The sequence below is a fragment of the Armigeres subalbatus genome, chromosome 1, assembly GCF_024139115.2.
Source record: "Armigeres subalbatus isolate Guangzhou_Male chromosome 1, GZ_Asu_2, whole genome shotgun sequence".
Lineage (NCBI taxonomy): Eukaryota > Metazoa > Arthropoda > Insecta > Diptera > Culicidae > Armigeres > Armigeres subalbatus.
Genome location: NC_085139.1, coordinates 200,539,013 through 200,566,102, shown reverse-complemented (window position 1 = coordinate 200,566,102; position 27,090 = coordinate 200,539,013). Strand labels below are relative to the sequence as shown.

The window sequence follows — 27,090 nt, the reverse complement described above, 5'->3', positions numbered from 1 at the left end:
ATCGGCACTGAATCCGGACAAACTTTCTTTGCAAAATCGAGTATCCACCGCGACGAGTTTTCACGATCTTCGTTTACGGACGACACGTTGCGCATTCTTCTCCCGACGGTCCACAGAGTTCTTATTGAGGTCTCGCGCGATAAACCTTCAACAAAAGTGCGCCAATATCCGCATTTCTTCTCTTTCTTTGACCAGTTGCTTGAACTGGATCTCGAGCATGATGTACCATTTGTGAAGTACGGTCAAGCCGTGCTTTCGAAATTCTTTAAACGCGACGGATTTCTTACGATAAAGTTCTGTTCATTCGACATCCCACCACGGACTGTGTGGTTTCCTACGAACCGAAGCTCCTGGCACTGGCCGGCGTTGTGCCTGAAGAGCGCTGTCAAGGATCAACTGGAATACGAATTCGTATTCTTCTCGCGGGGGAAGTGCTTCTATCGAGTGTACGCCATCAATGATGGTTTCTGCATATTTTTCCCAATCGATGTGCTTTGTGCGGTCATATGAAAGGTCGATAGAAGCGGATTGATTATGTCAATTGGCACTTAAAACTTCGGTCGGCAAATGATCACTACCTTGGGGATCTTGAACCACCCTCCAATTGCAGTCAACGATAATGAGTTCGAACAAATGGAAAGATCTAGACGGCTATCTCTTGCTGGAGGTGCCACTCGTGTAACTTCTCCTGCATTCAAAATTGACATATTGAAGTCGTCGCAGAGGTCGTATATCATCGTTGAACGGTTGTCGTCATACAGTTCCCCCCAGCCTGTTCCGTGGGAATTAAAATCTCCCAGGAGCAACCGTGGCTCGGGCATAACCGAGCAGATGTGCGAGAGATCTCTTCGAGATATCGCGGTGTTTGTGGCTACGCCACTGGGAGGAAGATATATCGAGGCGATACTGAGGTCTTTTCCTCGAATAGTCACCTGACATGCGACAGCTTCGGTGCCAGACATCGGCGCAAGATCGACTCTATAGAAGGAGTGTTGTTTTTTGATCCCTAAAAGCACCCCTCCATATGGATTTGCCCGATCGCGGCGAATGATGTTAAAATCGGGAAAATGAAGGTTTACATCTGGTGTTAGCCATGCTTCACATAAAGCAAAAATATCGCATTGTAATTTGTTAACAAAAATTTAAAAATATCTAATTCTCGAAGAATACTTCGACAGTTCCACTGTAGAATCGAAATCATATGAGCCTTATCGACGAAATTAGTCATCGAAAGATACGAATGAATCGTGAAGGGGCATTTTTGAAGCCATTGCTTCAGGAGAGGAGTCAGAATAGGAAGAACAGTTTTTACCTTGTTCTTCGCGGAGTCGGAAGCATCGAAGAAGTTGAGGATGAGCTCTACGATGCCAGAAAGTGTGATCATTGGGGCGCTCGGAGGTTGTTGTGCTCGCTCTCTATGCTCTCTTTCTGGCCGAGAAATCGTAAAAATAGGGGCATCTGGGATTTCAGATGTCCCCGGAAGCGGTAGAAACTCTCGTTCATCCTGATGTGAAACCACAAAAGTTGAACGTTCTTGAGTTCCACCTGCGTTTGATTTCGCCATGTTGAAATGGGGCTCATTTTTAAGCTGTTTTCTAGGCTTTTTCGAGAACGCTGACTTTGTTTTACTCGTTTCCTCGTTAAGCCTTTGAAAACAAAGGTCCAATTTCCAACTTCGGAGTCAGAGCTACCTTGATCGTTCAAAGGAAGAGACGAGTAGGGGAAGGGGGGCAATATGCCCTAGCTAAGCAAACACTACTTTTTTGTCTTATTTGTAACGCTATTCATGGGTATTTTTACATTATGCATCAGTTAAACAAGATAGCTAGTTGATGCCATTCAAAAATTGTCAAAAATCTCAATCATATTGATAACATTCTCATTTAAAAAAGTGTTGATATTCTGTTGCCGGAAAGCACATAAGGCAAAACGCCTTTTAGCTGGCAGCTCCTAGGGAATAAAGCACCACGCGTCGGCGAATCAGCATTCTAGTACGGATAGGCCGTGGAGACGCAAGTACTTTGTAGGTTAGTGCCACTAGGGCGTTTTGCCTCGTCAAAATGTTAGATGTTTCTTCAAAATGTGGATATTTTCGGTTTTTCCGACCTTCCCATACACTATTTTGAAACTTTTTTCGCCTAACCTACATAATTTTAGATCTAGTTTTGTTACGGACATCTTAATTACGGACATCTTAATATGAGGAAAACCACAAAAGGCGTTTTGCCTCGGGGGGGCGTTTTGGGGCCTCTTCCCCTAGATGGTGTCAGAAACAAATGGTGAAGCGGCCTTCCTCAGCATTTCGGCGTAGCAACGTTGAGAACGCTGCTGGAGAGAACGCTTCTGGTGGATTCGGCACTGTATGTGCGTCGGGCAAGCTTCAAGAGCATATTCCCCTCTCGGTCATTGCACATGGCGGATACAGGCGCAGTCTTATGTCACGTGCCATCAACGATGAGTACAGAGCTAGTTTTGTCCGTGTCTGTAGGCTGCGAGACTTTAGCTGGCTACGCAAACCGTAGAAAGTCCTACTTGCAGCCGCAACACGTCTTTTCACCTCGCGGCTAACGTCATTATCACATGTAACGAGTATTCCAAGATATATGAATTCGTCGACAACCTCAAATCGCATCCCATCCATTTCCACCTCGGGACCAACACCGTTTGGACTGCCACTTTCTCTGCCAACCACCAACTACTTAGTTCTGGCAGAGTTTATGATCAGTCCTATTCTTTCAATTTCCCCTTCAAAAAGCACGAAAGTCTCTTCTGCTGCTTTGCAATCTACCCCAAAGATGTCGATGTCGTCCGCAAAACCAACGGAAGTAAAATCGGTTAAAGCTAAATTTTTGATCGAGTTAGATTGAATCAGTTTTATCGTTATTGTTACTGCCTCCAACCCGTGATAAGCCATTCCACTATCATACTAGTGTTGACGTGTTATTTGTCCCATTTCCAACAATTCACCTGCCTCCCAAACAACATCAACATCACCGATGCCACCCGCCCAACCGGCTAACGCAACGGAAAACACTTCCAGGTTGAATTTTTCCCGCTGTTCAACATAAAGCAACAGTCGACCTTTTTCCTAGAGCAAAACGGTCGTTTACCTTTTTTTATCGTCATCGTCGTCGTCGTCACCCCCACTGACTGACTGACTGGGATCGGGAATAACTGACGCGCTGCACCATATTCCTGCAGTGTCCCTCCGATCAATGCGGGTCAAAAGTCATTGAATTTTATTCTGTCATCCTTTTGCTGAAATTATTCTGTCTGCTGCTCACGTGGGGCTAACGATGACAACGAGTTTCGCCTCCACACCGTTGGCCCCCCGAGAGAGACATTAGGGGAATGTTGTTGTTATTGCGGGTGCAGGTCGTGTAGGAAGTTCGATTTGTAAGCCTGCGGATCGATAGAAAGTATTGGTGGTAATGCCGGCAGGGAGACAGTATCAATTTTTTACACTGGAACATGGAACAGGAAATACATATCAAAACGAAAAAAAAACAACAAGCGTCGGAAAGAGTTCTCGACCTGTAATTCTATCATGGTACAAATAGAAATGTGCCTAATGTGTATTAAATCTTATAACCAGTCAGTTTGGTAATAATCTCGAAGTTAAATTATGAATGTTTCATTTGCTAATTCAAAAATCATTCTTTTATTTCGGCATCAACATTTCGAAAGGGCAAAACGGCTTTTGTAAACAAGAGCTTCTCTCGTCGCTGGTGGGCTAATTTGCGCCCACCCTCCCAATCCAGAGGCATTTAATGAAAGAAGATTATTCGCTGCTTCCATCACTGGTGTTGGACTGCGTGGGTGGGCTCAAATTAGCCCAGCAGCGACGTTAGAAGCTACTGTTTACAAAAGCAGTTTCACTTTTTAGAAAAGTTCGATTTTTGTTTCAGATATTTTTTTCATCGATCAATTGTATCTTATTCGTTCATTCCTTCGGTCATTCATTCCTCCATTGATTTATTCCATTCTTTCATTTCTTAATTCTTAACAGCTCCAAAACAGAAGAACATAAGGACATAAGGACAGAAAAACAGAATGAACAAAAAAACAGAAGAAAAGAAGAACAAAAGAAAAAAAGAACAGTAAAATAGAAGAATTGAAAAACAAAAGAACAGAAGATAGAAAAACAGAGGAACAGAGGAATACAAGAAAAGAAGAATAGAAGAACAGAAGAACAGTGGAGCAGAAGAACAGAAGGACAGAGGAACAGAAGAACAGAAGAACAGAAGAACAGAAGAACAGAAGAACAGAAGAACAGAAGAACAGAAGAACAGAAGAACAGAAGAACAGAAGAACAGAAGAACAGAAGAACAGAAGAACCGAAGAACAGAAGAACAGAAGAACAGAAGAACAGAAGAACAGAAGAACAGAAGAACAGAAGGACAGAAGAACAGAAGAACAGAAGAACAGAAGAACAGAAGAACAGAAGAATAGAAGAACAGAAGAACAGAAGAACAGAAGAACAGAAGAACAGAAGAACAGAAGAACAGAAGAACAGAAGAACAGAAGAACAGAAGAACAGAAGAACAGAAAAACAGAAGAATAGAAGAACAGAAGAACAGGAGAGCGAAAGAACAGAAGAACAAAAGAACAGAAGAACAGAAGAACAGAAGAACAGAAGAACAGAAGAACAGAAGAACAGAAGAACAGAAGAACAGAAGAACAGAAGAACAGAAGAACAGAAGAACAGAAGAACAGAAGAACAGAAGAACAGAAGAACAGAAGAACAGAAGAACAGAAGAACAGAAGAACAGAAGAACAGAAGAACAGAAGAATAGAAGAACAGAAGAACAGAAGAACAGAAGAACAGAAGAACAGAAGAACAGAAGAACAGAAGAACAGAAGAACAGAAGAACAGAAGAACAGAAGAACAGAAGAACAGAAGAACAGAAGAACAGAAAAACAGAAGAACAGAAGAATAGAAGAACAGAAGAATAGAAGAAATTAGGACTAGAAGAACAGAGGAACAGAAGAACAGAAGAACCGAAAGAACAAAAGAACTGAAGATCAAAAGAACGGAGGACAGGAAAACAGAAGAACAGAAGAACAGAATAACAAGAACAGAAGAACAGAACAGCAGAAGAACCGAAATAACAGAAGAACTGAAGATCAAAAGAACGGAGGACAGAAAAACTGAAGAAAAGAAGAACAGAAGAAAAGAAGAACAGAAGAAAAGAAGAACAGAAGAGAAAAAAAAACAAAAAAACAGAAGAAAAGAAGAACAGAAGAACAGAAGAACAGAAGAACAGAAGACCAGAAGAACAGAAGAACAGAAGAACAGAAGAACAGAAGAACAGAAGAACAGAAGAACAGAAGAGTAGAAAAACAGAAGAACAGAACAACAAAAGAACAGAAGAACAGTAAAACAGAAGAACAGAGGAAAGAAAGAACAGAAAAACAAAGGGAAAGAAGAACAGAAGAACAGTAAAACAGAAGATATAAAAACAGACAGAAGAAAAGAAGAACAGAAAATAGAAGAACAGATTAACAGAAGAACAGAAGAACAGAAGAACAGAAGAACCGACAGAACAGAAGAATAGAAAAACTGAAGATCAAAAGAACAGAGGACAGAAGAACAAAAGAACAGAAGAACAGAAAAACAGAAGAACAGAAGAACAGAAGAACAGAAGAACAGAAGAACAGAAGAACAGAAGAACAGAAGAACAGAAGAACAGAAGAACAGAAGAACAGAAGAACAGAAGAACAGAAGAACAGAAGAACAGAAGAACAGAAGAACAGAAGAACAGAAGAACAGAAGAACAGAAGAACAGAAGAACAGAACAACAGAAGAACAGAAGAACAGTAAAACAGAAGAACAGAAGAATAGAAGAACAGAAGAACAAAGGAAAAGAAGAACAGAAGAACAGTAAAACAGAAGATATAAAAACAGACAGAAGAAAAGAAGAACAGAAGAATAGAAGAACAGAAAAACAGAAGAACAGAAGAACAGAAGAACAGAAGAACAAGAGAACAGAATAACAGAAAAACAGAAGAACAGAAGAACGAAAGAACAGAGGACAGAAGAACAAAAGAACAGAAGAATAGAAGAACAAAAGATTAGAAGAATAGAAGAACAGAAGAACAGATGAAAAGTAGAACAGAAGAACAGAAGAACCGAAAGAACAGAAGAACGGAAAAACTGAAGATCAAAAGAACAGAGGACAGAAGAACAAAAGAACAGAAGAACAGAAGAACAGAAGAACAGAAGAACAGAAGAACAGAAGAACAGAAGAACAGAAGAACAGAAGAACAGAAGAACAGAAGAACAGAAGAACAGAAGAACAGAAGAACAGAAGAACAGAAGAACAGAAGAACAGAAGAACAGAAGAACAGAAGAACAAAAGAACAGAAGAACAGAAGAACAGAAGAACAGAAGAACAGAAGAACAGAAGAACAGAAGAACAGAAGAACAGAAGAACAGAAGAACAGAAGAACAGAAGAACAGAAGAACAGAAGAACAGAAGAACAGAAGAACAGAAGAACAGAAGAACAGAAGAACAGAAGAACAAAAGAACAGAAGAACAGAAGAACAGAAGAACAGAAGAACAATAAAACAAAAGAACAATAAAACAGAAGAGCAGAAGAACAGTGAAACAGAAGAACTGAAAAACAAAAGAACAGAAGATATAAAAACAGAAGAGCAGAAGAACAGAAAATAGAAGAACAAAAGATATAAAAACAGAAGAACAGAAGAACAATAAAACAGAAGAATAATAAAACAAAAGAACAATAAAACAGAAGAACAGAAGAACAGTAAAACAGAAGAACTGAAAAACAAAAAAAAACAAACGATATAAAAACAGAAGAACATAAGAATAGAAGAACAGAAGAACAGAAGAACAGAAGAACAGAAGAACAGAAGAACAGAAGAACAGAAGAACAGAAGAACAGAAGAATAGTAGAATAGAAGAACAGAAGAACCGAAAGAACAAAAGAACTGAAGATCAAAAGAACGGAGGACAGGAAAACAGAAGAACAGAAGAACAGAAGAACAGAAGAACAGAAGAACAGAAGAACAGAAGAACAGAAGAACAGAAGAACCGAAAGAACAGAAGAACTGAAGATCAAAAGAACGGAGGACAGAAAAACAGAAGAAGAGAAGAACAGAAGAAAAGAAGAACAGAAGAAAAGAAAAACAAAAAAACAGAAGAAAAGAAGAACAGAAGAACAGAAGAACAGAAGAACAGAAGAACAGAAGAACAGAAGAACAGAAGAACAGAAGAACAGAAGAACAGAAGAACAGAAGAACAGAAGAATAGAAAAACAGAAGAACAGAACAACAGAAGAACAGAATAACAGTAAGACAGAAGAACAGAGGAAAAGAAGAACAGAAGAACAGAGGAAAAGGAGAACAGAAGAACAGTAAAACAGAAGATATAAAAACAGACAGAAGTAAAGAACAGAAAATAGAAGAACAGATTAACAGAAGAACAGAAGAACAGATGAAAAGAAGAACAAAAGAACAGAAGAACAGAAAAAAACAGAAGAACAGAAAAACTGAAGATCAAAAGAACAGAGGACAGAAGAACAAAAGAACAGAAGAACAGAAGAACAGAAGAATAGAAGAACAGAAGATTAGAAGAATAGAAGAACAGAAGAACAGATGGAAAGAAGAACAGAAGAACAGAAGAACCGACAGAACAGAAGAATAGAAAAACTGAAGATCAAAAGAACAGAGGACAGAAGAACAAAAGAACAGAAGAACAGAAGAACAGAAGAACAGAAGAACAGAAGAACAGAAGAACAGAAGAACAGAAGAACAGAAGAACAGAAGAACAGAAGAACAGAAGAACAGAAGAACAGAAGAACAGAAGAACAGAAGAACAGAAGAACAGAAGAACAGAAGAACAGAAGAACAGAACAACAGAAGAACAGAAGAACAGTAAAACAGAAGAACAGAGGAAAGAAAGAACAGAAAAACAAAGGAAAAGAAGAACAAAAGAACAGTAAAACAGAAGATATAAAAACAGACAGAAGAAAAGAAGAACAGAAAATAGAAGAACAGATTAACAGAAGAACAGAAGAACAGATGAAAAGAAGAACAAAAGAACAGAAGAACAGAAAAAAACAGAAGAACAGAAAAACTGAAGATCAAAAGAACAGAGGACAGAAGAACAAAAGAACAGAAGAACAGAAGAACAGAAAAATAGAAGAACAGAGGATAAGAAGAATAGCAGAACAGAAGAACAAATGACAAGAAGAACAGAAGAACCGAAAGAGCAGAAGAACAGAAAACTGAAGATCATAAGAACAGAGGACAGAAGAAAAAAAGAACAGAAGAACAGAAGAACAGAAGAACAGAAGAACAGAAGAACAGAAGAACAGAAGAACAGAAGAACAGAAGAACAGAAGAACAGAAGAACAGAAGAACAGAAGAACAGAAGAACAGAAGAACAGAAGAACAAAAGAACAGAAGAACAGAAGAACAGAAGAACAGAAGAACAGAAGAACAGAAGAACAGAAGAACAGAAGAACAGAAGAACAGAAGAACAGAAGAACAGAAGAACAGAAGAACAGAAGAACAGAAGAACAGAAGAACAGAAGAACAGAAGAACAGAAGAACAGAAGAACAGAAGAACAGAAGAACAGAAGAACAGAAGAACAGAAGAACAGAAGAACAGAAGAACAGAAGAACAGAAGAACAGAAGAACAAAAGAACAGAAGAACAGAAGAACAGAAGAACAGAAGAATAGAAGAACAGAAGAACAGTAAAACAGAGAACTGAAAAACAAAAGAACAGAAGATGGAAAAACAAAAGAACAGAAGAATATAAGAACAGGCGAATAAAAGAACAGAAGAACAGAAGAACAGTAAAACAGAAGAACAGAAGAATAGAAGAGCAGAAGAACAGAAGAACAGTAAAACAGAGAACTGAAAAACAAAAGAACAGGAGATAGAAAAACAGAAGAACAGAAGAATAGAAGAACAGAAGAACAGAAGAACAGAAGAACAGAAGAACAGAAGAACAGAAGAACAGAAGAACAGAAGAACAGAAGAACAGAAGAACAGAAGAACAGAAGAACAGAAGAACAGAAGAACAGAAGAACAGAAGAACAGAAGAACAGAAGAACAGAAGAACAGAAGAACAGAAGAACAGAAGAACAGAAGAACAGAAGAACAGAAGAACAGAAGAACAGAAGAACAGAAGAACAGAAGAACAGAAGAACAGAAGAACAGAAGAACAGAAGAACAGAAGAACAGAAGAACAGAAGAACAGAAGAACAGAAGAACAGAAGAACAGAAGAACAGAAGAACAGAAGAACAGAAGAACAAAAGAACAGAAGAACAGAAGAACAGAAGAACAGAAGAACAGAAGAACAGAAGAACAGAAGAACAGAAGAACAGAAGAACAGAAGAACAGAAGAACAGAAGAACAGAAGAACAGAAGAACAGAAGAACAGAAGAACAGAAGAACAGAAGAACAGAAGAACAGAAGAACAGAAGAACAGAAGAACAGAAGAACAGAAGAACAGAAGAACAGAAGAACAGAAGAACAGAAGAACAGAAGAACAGAAGAACAGAAGAACAGAAGAACAGAAGAACAGAAGAACAGAAGAACAGAAGAACAGAAGAACAGAAGAACAGAAGAACAGTGGAACAGAATAACTGTAAAACAGAAGAACAAAAGTCAAAAAAAAAAAAAAAAAGAAGAACAAAAGAACAATAAAACAAAAGAACAACAAAACAGAAGAGCAGAAGAACAGTGAAACAGAAGAACTGAAAAACAAAAGAACAGAAGATATAAAAACAGAAGAGCAGAAGAACAGAAAATAGAAGAACAAAAGATATAAAAACAGAAGAACAGAAGAACAATAAAACAGAAGAATAATAAAACAAAAGAACAATAAAACAGAAGAACAGAAGAACAGTAAAACAGAAGAACTGAAAAACAAAAAAAAAACAAACGATATAAAAACAGAAGAACATAAGAATAGAAGAACAGAAAAAAGAAAAACAGAAGAACAGAATAATAGAAGAACAGAAGAACAGAAGAACAAAAGAACAAAAGAACAGAAGAACAAAAGAACAGAACAATAGAAGACCAGAAGAACAGAAGAACAAAAGAGCAGAGGAACAGTCGAACAGAAGAACAGTCGAACAGAAGAACAGAAGAACAGAAGAACAGAAGAACAGAAGAACAGTAGACCAGAAGAACAGAAGAACAGAAGAATAGAAGAACAGAAGAACAGAAGAACAGAAGAACAGAAGAACAGAAGAACAGAAGAACAGAAGAACAGAAGAACAGAAGAACAGAAGAACAGAAGAACAGAAGAACAGAAGAACAGAAGAACAGAAGAACAGAAGAACAGAAGAACAGAAGAACAGAAGAACAGAAGAACAGAAGAACAGAAGAACAGAAGAACAGAAGAACAGAAGAACAGAACAGAAGAACGGGAAAACAGAAGAACAGAAGAACAGAAGAACAGAAGAACAGAAGAACAGAAGAACAGAAGAACAGAAGAACAGAAGAACAGAAGAACAGAAGAACAGTGGAACAGAAGAACAGGAGAACAGAATAACTGTAAAACAGAAGAACAGAAGAACAATAAAACAAAAGAACAATAAAACAGAAGAGCAGAAGAACAGTGAAACAGAAGAACTGAAAAACAAAAGAACAGAAGATATAAAAACAGAAGAGCAGAAGAACAGAAAATAGAAGAACAAAAGATATAAAAACAGAAGAACAGAAGAACAATAAAACAGAAGAACAATAAAACAAAAGAACAATAAAACAGAAGAACAGAAGAACAGTAAAACAGAAGAACTGAAAAACAAAAAAAAAACAAACTATATAAAAACAGAAGAACATAAGAATAGAAGAACAGAAGAACAAAAGAGCAAAAGAACAGAAGAACAGAAGAACAAAAGAACAGAAGAACAGAACAATAGAAGACCAGAAGAACAGAAGAACAAAAGAGCAGAAGAACAGAAAAACAGAAGAACAGAAGAACAGAAGAATAGAAGATCAGAAAAACAGAAGAACAGTAAAACAGAAGAACTGAAAAACAAAAAAAAAAACAGAAGATAGAAAAACAGAAGAACAGAAGAATCCAAGAACAGAAAATAGAAATTCAGAAGATCATAATAATAGAAAACCAGAAGAATATGAGAACAGAAAAACAGAAGAACAGAAGAAAAGTCGAACAGAAGAACAGTCGAACAAAAGAACAGAAGAACAGAAGAACAGAAGAACAGTAGACCAGAAGAACAGAAGAACAGGAGGAGAAGAACTGAAAAACAAAAGAACAGAAGATTAGAAGAACAGAAGAACAGAAGAACAGAAGAACAGAAGAACAGAAGAACAGAAGAACAGAAGAACAGAAGAACAGAAGAACAGAAGAACAGAAGAACAGAAGAACAGAAGAACAGAAGAACAGAAGAACAGAAGAACAGAAGAACAGAAGAAAAAGAAGAACAGAAGAACAGAAGAACAGAAGAACAGAAGAACAGAAGAACAGAAGAACAGAAGAACAGAAGAACAGAAGAACAGAAGAACAGAAGAACAGAAGTACAGAAGAACAGAAGAACAGAAGAACAGAAGAACAGAAGAACAGAAGAACAGAAGAACAGAAGAACAGAAGAACAGAAGAACAGAAGAACAGAAGAACAGAAGAACAGAAGAACAGAAGAACAGAAGAATAGAAGAACAGAAGAATTGAATAACAGAAGTACAGAAGTACAGAAGAACAGAAGAATAGAAAACCAGAAGAATATAAGAACAGAAAAACAGAAGAACAGAAGAACAGAAGAACAGAAGAAGAGAGAACAGAATAACAGAATAACAGAATAACAGCAAAACAGAAGAACAGAAGAATAGAACAACAGAAGAACAGATGAATAGAAGAACAGAAGAACAGAAGAACAGGAGAACAGAAGAACAGAAGAACTGAAAAACAAAAGAACAGAAGATATGAAAAACAGAAGAACAAAAGAGTCCAAGAACAGAAAATAGAAGAACAGAAGAACAAAAGAACAGAAGAACAGGAGAGCAAAAAACAGAAGAACAGAAAAACAGTAGAACAGGAGAACAAAATAACAGAAGAACAGAAGACCAGAAGAACAAAAGGTTAGAAGCTCAGATGTACAGAAGAACAGAAGAATAGAAGAGCAGAAGAAAAGAAGAACAGATAAATAGACAAACAGGAGAACAAGAGGGCAAAAGAGCAGAAGAATAAAATAACAGGAGAACAGGAGAACAAAAGAAAAGAAGATCAGAAGAGCAGAAGAACAGAAGATCAAAAGAACAAAAGAACAGAAGAATAGAAGAACAGAAGAACAGTAGACCAGAAAAACAGAAGAACAGATGTACAAAAGAACAAAAGAACAGAAAAAAAACAGCAGGACAGGAAAACGAAAGAACAGAAAAACAGATGAATAAATGAACAAAAGAAAAACTGAAGATCAAAAGAACAGAGGACAGAAGAACAAAAGAACAGAAGAACAGAAGAACAGAAGAACAGAAGAATAGAAGAACAGAAGATTAGAAGAACAAAAGAACAGAAGAACAGAAGAACAGAAGAACAGAAGAACAGAAGAACAGAAGAACAGAAGAACAGAAGAACAGAAGAACAGAAGAACAGAAGAACAGAAGAACAAAAGAACAGAAGAACAGAAGAACCGAAGAACAGAAGAACAGAAGAACAGAAGAACAGAAGAACAGAAGAACAGAAGAACAGAAGAACAGAAGAACAGAAGAACAGAAGAACAGAAGAACAGAAGAACAGAAGAACAGAAGAACAGAAGAACAGAAGAACAGAAGAACAGAAGAACAGAAGAACAGAAGAATAGAAGAACAGAAGAACAGAAGAACAGAAGAACAGAAGAAGAAACGAACAGAAGAACAGAAGAAGAGAGAACAGAATAACATAATAACAGCAAAACAGAAGAACAGAAGAATAGAACAACAGAAGATCAGAAGAATAGAAGAACAGAAGAACAGAAGAATAGGAGAACAGAAGAACAGGAGAACAGAAGAACAGAAGAACTGAAAAACAAAAGAACAGAAGATATAAAAAACAGAAGAACAGAAGAGTCCAAGAACAGAAAATAAAAGAACAGAAGAACAAAAGAACAGGACAGGAGAACAAAAGATCAGAAGAACAGAAGAACAGAAGAACAGGAGAACAAAATAACAGAAGAACAGAAGAACAGAAGAACAAAAGAACAGAAGATCAGATGTACAGAAGAACAGAAGAATAGAAGTGCAGAAGAAAAGAAGATCAGATAAATGGACGAACAGGAGAACAAAAGAACAGAAGAATATAAGAACAGGAGAACAGGAGAACAAATGAAAAGAAGATCAAAAGAGCAGAAGAGCAGAAGATCAAAAGAATAAAAGAACAGGATAACAGATGTACAAAAGAACAAAAGAACAAAAAAAACAGCAGGACAGGAAAACAAAAGAACAGAAAAAAAAACAGATGAATAAATGAACAAAAGAACAGAAATACAGAAAAACGGAAGAACAAAAGAACAGAAAAGCAGATGAATAAAAGAACAAAAGAACAGATGAATAAAAGAACAAAAGAACAGAAAAACAGAAGAACAGAAGAAGAAACGAACAGAAGAACAGAAGAAGAGAGAACAGAATAACATAATAACAGCAAAACAGAAGAACAGAAGAATAGAACAACAGAAGATCAGAAGAATAGAAGAACAGAAGAACAGAAGAACAGGAGAACAGAAGAACAGAAGAACTGAAAAACAAAAGAACAGAAGATATAAAAAACAGAAGAACAGAAGAGTCCAAGAACAGAAAATAGAAGAACAGAAGAACAAAAGAACAGAAGAACAGGAATGCAAAAAACAGAAGAACAGAAAAACAGTAGAACAGGAGAACAAAATAACAGAAGAACAGAAGACCAGAAGAACAAAAGAACAGAAGCTCAGATGTTCAGAAGAACAGAAGAATAGAAGAGCAGAAGAAAAGAAGAACAGATAAATAGACGAACAGGAGAACAAGAGAGCAAAAGAGCAGAAGAATAAAAGAACAGGAGAACAGGAGAACAAAAGAAAAGAAGATCAGAAGAGCAGAAGAACAGAAGATCAAAAGAACAAAAGAACAGAAGAATAGAAGAACAGAAGAACAGTAGACCAGAAAAACAGAAGAACAGATGTACATAAGAACAAAAAAACAGAAAAAAATAGCAGGACAGGAAAACGAAAGAACAGAAAAACAGATGAATAAATGAACAAAAGAACAAAAATACAGAAAAACAGAAGAACAGAAGAACAGAAGAACAGAAGAACAGAAGAACAGAAGAACAGAAGAACAGAAGAACAGAAGAACAGAAGAACAGAAGAACAGAAGAACAGAAGAAGAAACGAACAGAAGAACAGAAGAAGAGAGAACAGAATAACATAATAACAGCAAAACAGAAGAACAGAAGAATAGAACAACAGAAGATCAGAAGAATAGAAGAACAGAAGAACAGAAGAACAGGAGAACAGAAGAACAGAAGAACTGAAAAACAAAAGAACAGAAGATATAGAAAAACAGAAGAACAGAAGAGTCCAAGAACAGAAAATAGAAGAACAGAAGAACAAAAGAACAGAAGAACAGGAGAGCAAAAAACAGAAGAACAGAAAAACAGTAGAACAGGAGAACAAAATAACAGAAAAACAGAAGACCGGAAGAACAAAAGAACAGAAGCTCAGATGTTCAGAAGAACAGAAGAATAGAAGAGCAGAAGAAAAGAAGAACAGATAAATAGATGAACAAGAGAACAAGAGAGCAAAAGAGCAGAAGAATAAAAGAACAGGAGAACAAAAGAAAAGAAGATCAGAAGAGCAGAAGAACAGAAGATCAAAAGAACAAAAGAACAGAAGAATAGAAGAACAGAAGAACAGTAGACCAGAAAAACAGAAGAACAGATGTACATAAGAACAAAAAAACAGAAAAAAAACAGAAGGACAGGAAAACAAATTAACAGAAAAACAGATGAATAAAAGAACAAAATAACAGAAAAACAGAAATACAGGAAACAGAAGAACAGAAAACAAAATAACAGAAGAACAAAAGAACATAAAATCAGAAGAACAGAACATCAGACGATCCACTTTGTCTCCAAATTTCAGCGATGCATAACTCACAGCCAGATCAAAGCACGAATTATCGCTAATTAAATCCACGATCTGGTAGATAAATTTTCGAACTAACCCAGTCTCTAATAGTTTTCTCGCTGATGATTTTATACACCCAATTTCACCCGCATCAATCTTCCACAAGGACGACAATCTTGAGCAAGTTTAATCCCAACTCTATCCTCCCGCTCGTGAGCTGGTGGTATAAAGAAATTAATTTGAAATCAAGTTCTTCGCACAACTTTTCTTCCTCCGAATGGCTGTGCCATCGAAACCAGCAACAGCATCAAACAAGTTCCCGGCAAGGCTAAAGTCAACTGTTTGTTAGACTCTCTGGAGGCCAAACGCAACATCATCGGGGTTGACCCTGAGCAGGTCCGTTTCTCCTCGCCCATCATCCACGTGGTGCATCTTTCTTCGTTTTCTTGAATGCCTCAATCAATCTAATGAATTTCGTTTCAAAGTTATCGCCTGGTGCTGGTTAGCTGGGCTGGGATGCTCGGATCAACTGCACCGATATCCGCTCTGGTTCCCATGAGAAGGTGGGGGGGGCTGCAGCCGTCTTCGATGGATGGATATTCCTCCGCTTGACAGTCGATAGCGGAGCGCCAAAGCGATGGACGCAACTTTGCTTTGGTTAGAAACAGAAACCAATTAAATTTACTGGAGTTTTAATCTCTGCACTTTAATTGAAGCAATTTCTTTTCCACAGCGGGCCGCTTCACCGGGCGCGCTTCAGTAACCTTCGGAGGAATGCAGCCGGTTTTCCCGAGCAAATGGATGGGATGATGGAAACGAGCTGCTTGCACTTTTTGCGATTGGCGGGCGGAAACGCTTGACTGGAGTTCGATGTTGACGGCGGCATCAAAGACGTCCGGACGGGTGGCTTCCGGGTAGCACTTGGCAGGGCGATCGGAAAGGAATAAATTAAAATAATTGAAAACAGTGTCTTCTTGATTCAATGCCAGCCTTTCGTGGCCGGTGGAGGTTAATTTAATGAACCGGAAAACCCATTCACGTCGGGTTAAGTGAATGATGTGGTGTTGTTAATGAAAATCCACTTCCTGGAAGAAAAGACGGGATGAAGCGCGTCGTTGTTTCCAATATTGATTGAAGTAATGGTGCTGGCATCTTACAGCTTTTTAACGTACTTGTTCGGGTTTTAATTTTGTTTAATATTTAGAAATCAATTGGTATCGACCGATGCAAATTTCAAACGAATACAATTAACGATTGCATTTATAATTCCAGAGCTTAATGGTTTCACGGTATATTATGGAAGCGAGAAAAACAGCAATAGATTAGAAGTCCGGATAAAAAGTCAATCAAATTGTCGAGACCCGAGACCGGGCCACGTTGGGTGGAAATGATGGCGTGAAAAAGTGGTAAAGGGAGGTATAAATACAGTACAGAACATCCAATTAGAACATCGCTAATGAAAATGCTAATGAACTTCCGGCATGATTGCGTTGAAGCGATTGTGATTGTATCCAGATGGTGGGGCCGTTTGCTTTATCCTTCGAAAAGTGCTTCTGTGCGGTTGTTTTAGATGAGAAGTTAGGTATTAGACAGCATGCTTGTTATATCGCAATCGATTGCAACTGGAGCAGATTCATTGTCCCTTTTTGGAAGGCATTTTTGCAAGCTCATTGCTAATGGCAATCAGTTTATAATCGACAATCAGATAAATACCAATTCATGCGCTAAGTTGTACCGAAAGGCTATCATTTCACTCCAAAAATGATTTTTTGTAGAAGGCTCAGATATCCATAGTGCCGTATACGTGACTCAGCTAGACGATCTGAGCAGACGATCTGTCTGTTCGTGTGTATGTATTGACTGATTTTGAAGCTTCAGATGTTTTTATTTTTTTAAGCAAAATCAAGGGTAAATAAGTTTTTGAATTTAATTTTTATTATTGTGATTGAGTCTGATAGTTTCCACGTGCCGTCTATTTTAGTTGAATTTAATATTTGCAGCTTTTGACATTTTGTTTCTTTTTAAGTAAAATAATGTTCATATTTAAATAAAATTCGATACGTGTCAACGAGAAAGCAATTCGTCGACATGGCTTGTGTCTCGACTAAATGTTGTGATATTTGAGTACTATGAAGACAGCCACATTCATATCAGCCACATATCAGCCGTTAGCAAGGATCCGAGGTAGACGAATTCCTCGACCACCTCGAAGGTATCCCCGTCTATCGTAACACTGCTTCCCAGGCGGGCCCTGTCGCGCTCGGTTCCGCCCACAAGCATGTACTTTGTCTTTAATGCATTCACCACCAGTCCAACTATTGTTGCATCACGTTTCAGGCGGGTGTACAGTTCTGCCACCTTTGCAAATGTTCGGCCGACAATGTCCATGTCATCCGCGAAGCAAATAAATTGACTGGATCTGTTGAAAATCGTACCCGGCTGTAACACCCGGCTCTCCGCATGACACCTTCTAGCGCAATGTTGAACAACAGGCACGAAAGTCCATCACCTTGTCTTAGTCCCCGGCGCGATTCGAACGAACTGGAGTGCTCGCCCGAAATCTTCACACAGTTTTGCACACCATCCACCGTTGCTTTGATCAGTCTGGTAAGCTTCCTGTTCTGTCCTGTTCTGGAAGCTGTTCTCGTCCATAATTTTCCATAGATCTAAGCGGTCTATACTGTCGTATGCCGCCTTGAAATCAACGAACAGATGATGCGTTGGGACCTGGTATTCACGGCATTTTTGAAGGATTTGCCGTACAGTAAAGATCTGGTCCGTTGTCGAGCGGCCGTCAATGAAGCCGGCTTGATAACTTCCCACGAACTCGTTCACTAATGGTGACAGACGACGGAAGATGATCTGGGATATCACTTTGTAGGCGGCATTAAGGATGGTGATCGCTCGAAAGTTCTCACACTCCAGTTTGTCACCTTTCTTGTAGATGGGGCATATAACCCCTTCCTTCCACTCCTCCGGTAGCTGTTCGGTTTCCCAGATTCTGACTATCAGTTTGTGCAGGCAAGTGGCCAGCTTTTCCGGGCCCATCTTGATGAGCTCAGCTCCGATACCGTCCTTACCAGCTGCTTTATTGGTCTTTAGCTGTTGAATGGCATCCTTAACTTCCCTCAAGGTGGGGGCTGGTTGGCTTCCATCGTCCGCTGAACTGACGTAGTCATCTCCTCCGCTGCCTTGACTTTCACTGCCTGTACTCTCCGGGCCATTAAGATGTTCCTCGTAGTGCTGCTTCCACCTTTCGATCACCACACGTTCGTCCGTCAAGATGCTTCCATCCTTATCCCGGCACATTTCGGCTCGCGGCACGAAGCCTTTGCGGGATTCGTTGAGCTTCTGGTAGAACTTGCGTGTTTCTTGAGAACGGCACAGCTGTTCCATCTCCTCGCACTCCGCTTCTTCCAGGCGGCACTCCGCTTCTTCTCCTGAAACGGCGGGTCTGCTGTCTCCGCTTCCGTCTATAACGTTCCACATTCTGCCGGGTACCTTGCTGCAGCGCGACCGCCCGCGCTGCGTCCTTCTCCTTCAGAATCTGTCTGCACTCTTCGTCGAACCAATTGTTCCGTTGACTTCGACCCACATAACCGACGTTGTTCTCCGCTGCGTCGTTAATGGCTGCTTTGACTGTATTCCAGCAGTCCTCAAGAGGGGCCCCATCGAGCTCACCCTCTTCCGGCAACGCTGCCTCGAGATGCTGCGCGTATGCAGTGGCGACATCAGGTTGCTTCAGTCGCTCTAGGTCGTACCGCGGCGGTCGTCGGTACCGAACATTGTTGATGACGGAAAGTTTTGGGCGCAGTTTAACCTTCACCAGATAGTGGTCAGAGTCGATGTTAGCGCCACGATATGTCCTGACGTCGATAATGTCGGAGAAGTGCCATCCATCAATCAGAACGTGGTCGATTTGTGATTCTGTCTGCAGTGGTGATTTCCAGGTGTACCGATACGGGAGGCTGTGTTGGAAGAAGGTGCTGCGAATGGCCATATTCTTGGAGGCAGCGAAACCAATTAGTCGTAGGCCGTTTTCGTTCGTCAGCCGGTGAGCGCTGAACTTTCCAATAGTCGGTCTAAACTCCTCCTCTTGGCCAACCTGAGTGTTCAAATCTCCTATGATGATTTTGACGTCGTGGCTTGGGCAGCTGTCGTACTCACGTTCCAGCTGCGCGTAGAATGCGTCCTTATCATCATCAGTGCTTCCCAGGGAATGTAAACTAACAACATTGCCAATGACAACAACATTGTCCTCTCTTGTAAATGTTGGGACAAACTCAACTCGCAATAAGCGTTTGTCCCAAACTGCAACAGAATAGGACAATGATCGCCTGCTGAGCATTTTGATAACTAGTCAGTTTCCGATGATGTTTTTGGTTAAATAAGTATCAGATATCATAGTTTAGACATAAACTTAACTATCTGTTGGCATGGTTTGTGTTTTACTTCTGAAATATACAAGTTATCGCAGTCTGAAAAGTTCACAACAATTATCTCTCCATGTTTGTTGCAAATAAAATGGAACGCAACAATGTCTTTATCCTCTGCAGATGAGGCCAAAGAGTTATCGCTATTCTCTTTTGTCGCTTGTTTTTTTGCATTTTTCAGCGACAATTACATTCCTTGGTGCTTCCGGTTGAAAGTTGAAAGAAAGTTGAAGAACCGGCCTTTGATCCTCAACCTGCACATTCTTTCATTGATCGGCCACCACCCGATCACGCGGCTTTGCACATCGCCCATCACTATGAAAGCTGTTCCCAGCTCGTGTATGTTGCCACAGCTCTTGTAGATGGTATGATTACCTCTAAACGTTCGCACCATTGATCCCTTCCAACAAACCTCCTGCAGCGCTACGATGCCGAATCCACGGTCCTTGAGCACATCAGCGAGTATGCATGTGCTCCCGATGAAGTTGAGAGATTTGCAGTTCCACGAACCGAGTTTCCAATCGCTAGTCCCTTTTCGTCGCAGTGGTCTTCGCCGATGGTTCCGATCCGTACTCTCTTGTTGATTGTTCGTTGCTTGAGTTTTTTTTTTGGCTGGCTTGCAGGGCCTGACACCAAACCCCCTAAATTTCCGGAGGACCATTCCTCCTTATTTCCGGTGGACCATGGTGCACAGTTTCATTTAGAGTCCCTCGATGGCACTCGGACGATGATCAGCCGCCCCTAACATGGAGAACAGACGCTGTTGTGAGCCGATCCTGACATGGAGAACAGACGCTCAATAAGATTTGCACCTCCGGAGAGGAGCAAACCCCCCTTCCCTGTCAGCATACGACCATAGTTCCCACCGAGGTTGGTTACCCGATCTTCCCTAAGGTTGCTCGTATCCCGGCCAGCACCGCGGGGAGGTAGGGATAGGAGTTGCTGGGTAAGAGGCTAAGGACCGCGAGATGGGGTCTATTGTATTCCTTCAGGTACGCGAAGTACCAATGGTACGCTTTACCCAGCATTTGCCGTGCCATGCCGGGGTTGACCAACTACCAGGAGAGCTATTTAAACACGGTGGTGAGGCACTGGCTAGAGCGCTGCACTGCCGTAATCTGAAAAAGTGACGTATACGCCATTTTCTAAAAAATGGTGTTAACGAGTACTACTCATCGAGCTCTTTAAAAGAAAAATGGAAAACATGCATGTTGTAAAATGGCTGTTACGTCACTTTTCCAGATTACGGCAGTGCACTGGGTCATTACCAAGATTTGGGAGGAGGAAGTTTTGCCGCAGGATTGGATGGAAGGTGTCGTGTGTCCAATCTACAAAAAGGGCGATAAGCTGGATTGTAGCAACTACCGCGCAATCACATTGCTGAACGCCGCCTACAAGGTACTCTCCCAAATTTTATGCCGTCGACTAGCACCAATTGCAAGGGAGTTCGTGGGGCAGTACCAGGCGGGTTTTATGGGCGAACGCTCCTCCACGGACCAGGTGTTCGCCATTCGCCAAGTACTGCAGAAATACCGCGAATTCATCGACTTCAAAGCCGCAGATGATACAATCGATCGGGACCAGCTATGGCAGCTAATGCATGAACACGGTTTTCCGGATAAACTGACACGGTTGATTAAAGCGACGCGACGATGGATCGGGTGATGTGCGTAGTTCGGGTTTCAGGGGCATTCTCGAGTCCCTTCGAAACCCGCAGAGGGTTACGACAAGGTGATTGTCTTTCGTGTCTGCTATTCAACATCGATATGGAAGGGGTAATACGAAGAGCAAGGATTAAGACGAGTGGTACAATTTTCAATAAGTCCGTCCAGCTATTTGGCTTCGCCGACGACATAGATATTATGGCACGTAACTTTGAGAAGATGGAGGAAGCCTACATCAGACTGAAGAGGGAAGCTAAGTGGATCGGACTAGTCATCAACACGTCGAAGGCGAAGTACATGATAGGAAGAGGCTCAAGAGAGGTCAATGTCAGCCACCCACCACGAGTTTCTATCGGTGGTGACGAAATCGAGGTGGTTGAAGAATTCGTGTACTTGGCCCCACTGGTGACCGCCAATAACGATACCAGCAGAGAAATTTGGAGGCGCATAGTAACTGGAAATCGTACGTACTTTGGACTCCGTAAGACGCTCCGATCGAATAGAGTTCGCCGCCGTACCAAACTGACTATCTACAAAACGCTTATAAGACCGGTAGTCCTCTACGGACACGAGACCTGGACGATGCTCGTGGAGGACCAACGCGCACTCCGAGTTTTCGAAAAGAAAGTGCTGCGTACCATCTATGGTGGGGTGCAGATGGCGGACGGTACGTGGAGGAGGCGAATGAACCACGAGTTGCATCAGCTGTTGGGAGAACCATCCATCGTTCACACTGCGAAAATCGTAGGACTGCGGTGGGCCGGGCACGTAGCCAGAATGTTGGACAGTAATCCGGTGAAAATGGTTCTCGACAACGATCTGACGGGAATAAGAAGGCGAGGTGCTATAACGGGACATGGGGAGGGGAGGATAAGGTTCGGAAGCAACAACCTCCACTTAAGCGCCAGGCAGAAATCTGCCGCGAAGGTGCGTGTCCACAATCTCTTTCAAAAGTCCCGTACCCGGCCAGGATCCTCAGGGCGAGTCCTTTATCTAACCTACAACCCACTAACGAAATCTTGACGCAACCAAAACCAAACCGAAAGAATAACTTAAAGCAAAAGTATGTACAAAACTTAGGGTGGGTCAGTTACCATTTGGATTCCCTTCCCAGAGCCTATTCTAATTCACGAAGTTATAAAAAAAAACCGATTGAACTTAATTCCCTCTTGCACCACACCAGTTCGATCTATCTCTCAATGCTGAACAAGATTTTAATTTGAATTCATTGCGTGCGTTTATTCTGACTTCAACTCTACATCACTACTCTCTGATTTCGTTTGATCATTCGACTCATTCATTGACGTTCTTTTAGGGTTAGTAGTTTTACAATGGGTAGATCTTACTTGTCTATTCACTTCTGGAGCAGCATAGGTGTCCCTCGAGGTCCAACGATGGTAAGTGCACTTACGGGTAGTCAGTTGTTTTAGAACCGCCACGTGACGATTTCTTTGCGCGAACGACGACTTGCACGAGAATGGTGCATCGGATGCATATACTTTCAACTCACTTGCATACAGCTTCCAGCCTGCTGGATATGCTTTCAGCCCTCTGTCGGCTCACGTGTCAACTAGCCGGTTGGTGTCTCGACTCGCTCGCGTGGTGAGTTTCTGTTTGCTAGTCGGATCGTGACGTCACCAGAGTATGCTACTGGAATTATGTGCTGTTGCACGATCACTCCCGGTACGGCGATATGATGTTGCGCGCACTCGACTCACGGTGCGTGTCACTAGGACGAGTTACTCCGAACGGCCCTAGGGTGGCACCCTCGTTTGAAGGGATCTTCAAACGATTCAAAATTAGATTTTTGTCGGGAAATAATTTCTTAACAAAATTACCTTTGATCTGCGTAACTTTTGTTAAGGTGGTTATATAACAAAGCCACAAATCGGCCATCTTGGAAACCACGTGCTTTTTATAGTGATTTTTTAAGTGCACGAATTGAGAGAACAACAACGCCCATGGGGATCACAACATCTGTAGATCGTTTGATTACTCATGCTAAGCAATCGACTTTAATTTCAGCATTGTACACAAAATATTACGCTGGTTTTGAACTTTTGATAATAGGAGTAGAAAACTGTGTGGTGAATTTGAAATTCACCACATGGCTTGATTGTATAATCACCTTAATGCAGGATTTAGATGGTGCCTAATAAATTAGCAAACTCCAAATTACGTTTTCGGGTGCGACACAAGATGGCTGATGATCATAAAAGAAAATCTACTATCATGATATTCATGAGAAAGCATATAAATCTTACTTTTGAGCCACGTGCTTTTCTTTCACAATGACACCATAGGCACAACCGCCATGTAATTGGCCCGAACTGTTCTTCTGATTATAAAATAGTAATTAGTTAACATCCTTCACTATTAACATTCGGACCTTACTTTCTTTATAAAAAATCACCGTGTTTTACTATGGTCAACTTCACTAGTATAGTCTACTATAATTCTGTTTGCTGCACAATTGTTCACAATCTACTTCATCGAAAGCTGGTTAAATTGCAAGAGAACCTTGAGCTCAATTTTATTATTCCTCAAACCTAAGCGAGTTGTTCCCGAGTTTCTTCGTTCGGCTATATTCGGGGTTTCGATCTCGAAAATAGATTACATTTTAGATATCAAACTCTGTTAGAGAATTCATTTTCGACGGTCCTTAATCAGAGACGCAGAACGCAATTATTTTTTTTAAAGTAGAGGCTGATTTGTGAATCCAGGTTTTTTTAATATATATATTATTTTTTTATATATTATATTCTTTTTGGATTACTAAAAATGGAGTATGATTTTAGGTAGGACTTTGTAACCTCGTTACAGTGCACAGCGGGCAAGGTGGATCGATCAGGTGGAGGACGATTTGCGGACCCTCCGCAGACTGCGTGGTTGGCGAAGTGCAGCCATGGACCGAGCTGAATGGAGAAGACTTTTATGTGCAGCACAGGCCACTCCGGCCTTAGTCTGATGATAAATAAATAAACAAGGAGCTAATCGTTGCAATAGAAGATTGCAACGATTTTTGTCTAAAATTGGAAATTATTTTGTTGGACATTTGTTGCAATGTCTCAATATTAGAAATTCTATGAAGTTCATTGGTACTATACCACGGAGGCAATTTCAGAATCATTTTCAAAATTTTATTTTGAATTCTCTGAAGTGCCTTTTTTCTGGTATTATAATTTGTTTGTAAATCAAAAGTTTGTTCTTAAGACAAAGTTTTGATTTTCTGTTTATAAGTGGATATAGACACTTAATATATTTGTTACATTTGGCTTGAAGGCCTACAATGTGATTTTTAAAAGTTAATTTTTGGTCCAGCAGAAGTCTTAAATATTTGGCTTCGCTTGACCAATTAATTAGAACTCCATTCATAGTGACAATATGTCTGCTAGAAGGTTTCAAATAAGAAGATCTCGGCTTACGTGGAAAAATTATAAGCTGAGTTTTGGAAGCATTCGGGGAAATTCTCAATTTTCGCATGAACGTGGAGAAAATATCAAAACTTTTTTGCAATCTACTACAAATGACACGAAGGCTTCGACCTTTGGCTGAAAGGCCCGTGTCATCTGCAAACAAAGCCTTTTTACACCCTGGTAGTAAATCAGGTATCAGGTATCAAAAAGTCGGCAAAAGAGACAAAAAGTTTCCGTTTAAGAGAAACTTAAAGATAAAAATCAATTTTTATTGAAAGTTTTAATGGATTTTTTCTGCACGTATGGTTTGCAATCCAATTTTTGGAACCCGTAGTTCAGTTTAAAATTCATTTTTTTCAGGAGATTGTAAGAGCGATCATCAACACTGTAAATAATCAGGCGATTATCTGCAGCTGTTAATTTTGTTCTCATCATTCTCCAAAAACAAATTCCTAAAGAAGGATTTTGAAAATGTAGCCTTTTCAGAACGTCAGATTGGTCTAAACTTTCATTTGAAATCAAAGGAACGTTTAAGCAAATCCTGTTCTGATGTAGGCCAAATGATTCTATGCAGAATTTACATTCACCTACCGCTTTCTCATTTATCACATTTAACTTCTCCATTAGCCATGTGGAGCTTTCTTCGTTTTCCGGCGAGAACCAGATTTTCCCGAAGCGAAGCCCATGGCCATTGAAGCTTGGTATAAACGAGTCAGCCGGTAGTTGATAAAGAAAATTGTTCAAAGCGAACAATAGTTCGTCTCTCAGTTCGTTTGTAAAGTAGCCTTTTTTAAGACTAATTTGGAAACGATGAACATGAATAGACGACGAAATTGCACTTTGATCACTCAATGATTTATGCGACGAAGTCTTCCTGTTAGACTTGCCGCCAATTTTGGGAGACTTGTTGGAACCAACGCCTTTCCCAATTATGGTTGAAGATTTCTCACCAAGTGGCACGGAAGTTGAAGTGGAAGCAGGCTCTGATATAACCACCGCCTCATCTTTCGAATCAGCAGCTGGAGATAGCGAACACTTTGGATTAGAAGCTTGAATATCAGCCATTTTTCCAATGCAACCAACAAACTAAGAACTTTCGTAGGATCGAACTGGTATCGACGGTTACCGAATTGAAAAGAAAGAGCGCTTCGAACAACGCACTATCAAAGACCTGGGATACAGATTTTAGTACACAACCACATCAGTTATCGCAAGAGAAATGAGATTGTGCTTCCACATCTTTCTCAGAGTAAAAATGAGATATTCTCTCAGATATAATGCTTGAAGCAACATACAATTGTTAAAGTTTGATCGAGCAAACTAATACATACAGCATTAACGTAGTAGTAGATACCACACATTGCTAATGCGCTTTACATTGCTTTCTGAAGACCAGATGCAATTTAATATGGTCATAATAAGTCATCTATACTCGGTTATGTACGAGATAGATAGAATAATTTATTGTATAGCTACTCTAATAACTAACGTACATCAATAAAAAATAAATAAATAACATTGTCGTACGGCAAGTAATTTCTAACTGTTATATACAAAAAAAAAGTATCTGGCAACCCTGTGGAGGAAATACTTTAATAAATCAATATGCATGCGTTTTTGACTAGTATTTAAGGAACGTTGTTTTGAATGTAGTTTCCATGTATATATCGACTTTGGATTGTGAATAAAAACTACAGTCAGTAAAACAAAGCGCAACCTAAACCCAATCAAATTTTCATGTAGATCTGTAAGAGATATGTGAGAGATGTATCTAAATATAAAACGAAGTCACATGATCCATCTATTGGAACTTAAACACGATCAGTGAAAATAATAGAAGCAATGCAAGTATGAAATGATACCGTCACAAACACTGGCAACACAAAAGTGATAAGTATTTAACACTTTTCTATAAGAGAGAAAATATTCAATAGGAGAAAATTCCGAAATATTTCAAATCATGTCACAGCCTCACACTAATAACTGTACTGGAGAGACTGTACTAAAAAGAGAAAAGTCTAATATTTTCATTCTCTATGAATTGTAAATTTAAATACAAATACGGGCAATACGGCACCAACACTAGAGAACAAATACTTGTCTGTTTGGACTTATGAAGTATTCCAAATTTGTAAATCGAAACACATCACAATTTCGCACTCATTAAGCACTAACTGAACAGCTATCAAGCATTATAGAAGTTTTAACTGCTTCTTAGCAATCACATCACACTTCACTAAGATTTGTAATAATAAAAGTGATATTAAGCACACAAAAATCCTGGTTTAAAGGAATAGCCCTAAAAAGGAACGTCCACTACCCATTCCGTCTACTCTACTACTACAATTTCAGAATCATTTTCAAAATTTTATTTTGAATTCTCTGAAGTGCCTTTTTTCTGGTATTATAATTTGTTTGTAAATCAAAAGTTTGTTCTTAAGACAAAGTTTTGATTTTCTGTTTATAAGTGGATATAGACACTTAATATATTTGTTA

The 27,090-nt window shown here is 39.7% G+C and overlaps 1 long non-coding RNA gene across 1 annotated transcript; it reads right to left on the bottom strand.

Moving 5' to 3' along the window:
• Window positions 1–23,348: 23,348 nt before the first annotated feature.
• Window positions 23,349–23,914, bottom strand: LOC134209868 (uncharacterized). The gene is made up of 3 exons (XR_009978786.1): window positions 23,573–23,914; window positions 23,443–23,516; window positions 23,349–23,381 (listed from the first exon to the last, which is right to left on the bottom strand). It is a non-coding gene; the product is annotated as an uncharacterized LOC134209868 (long non-coding RNA).
• Between the last annotated feature and the right edge of the window lie 3,176 nt (window positions 23,915–27,090).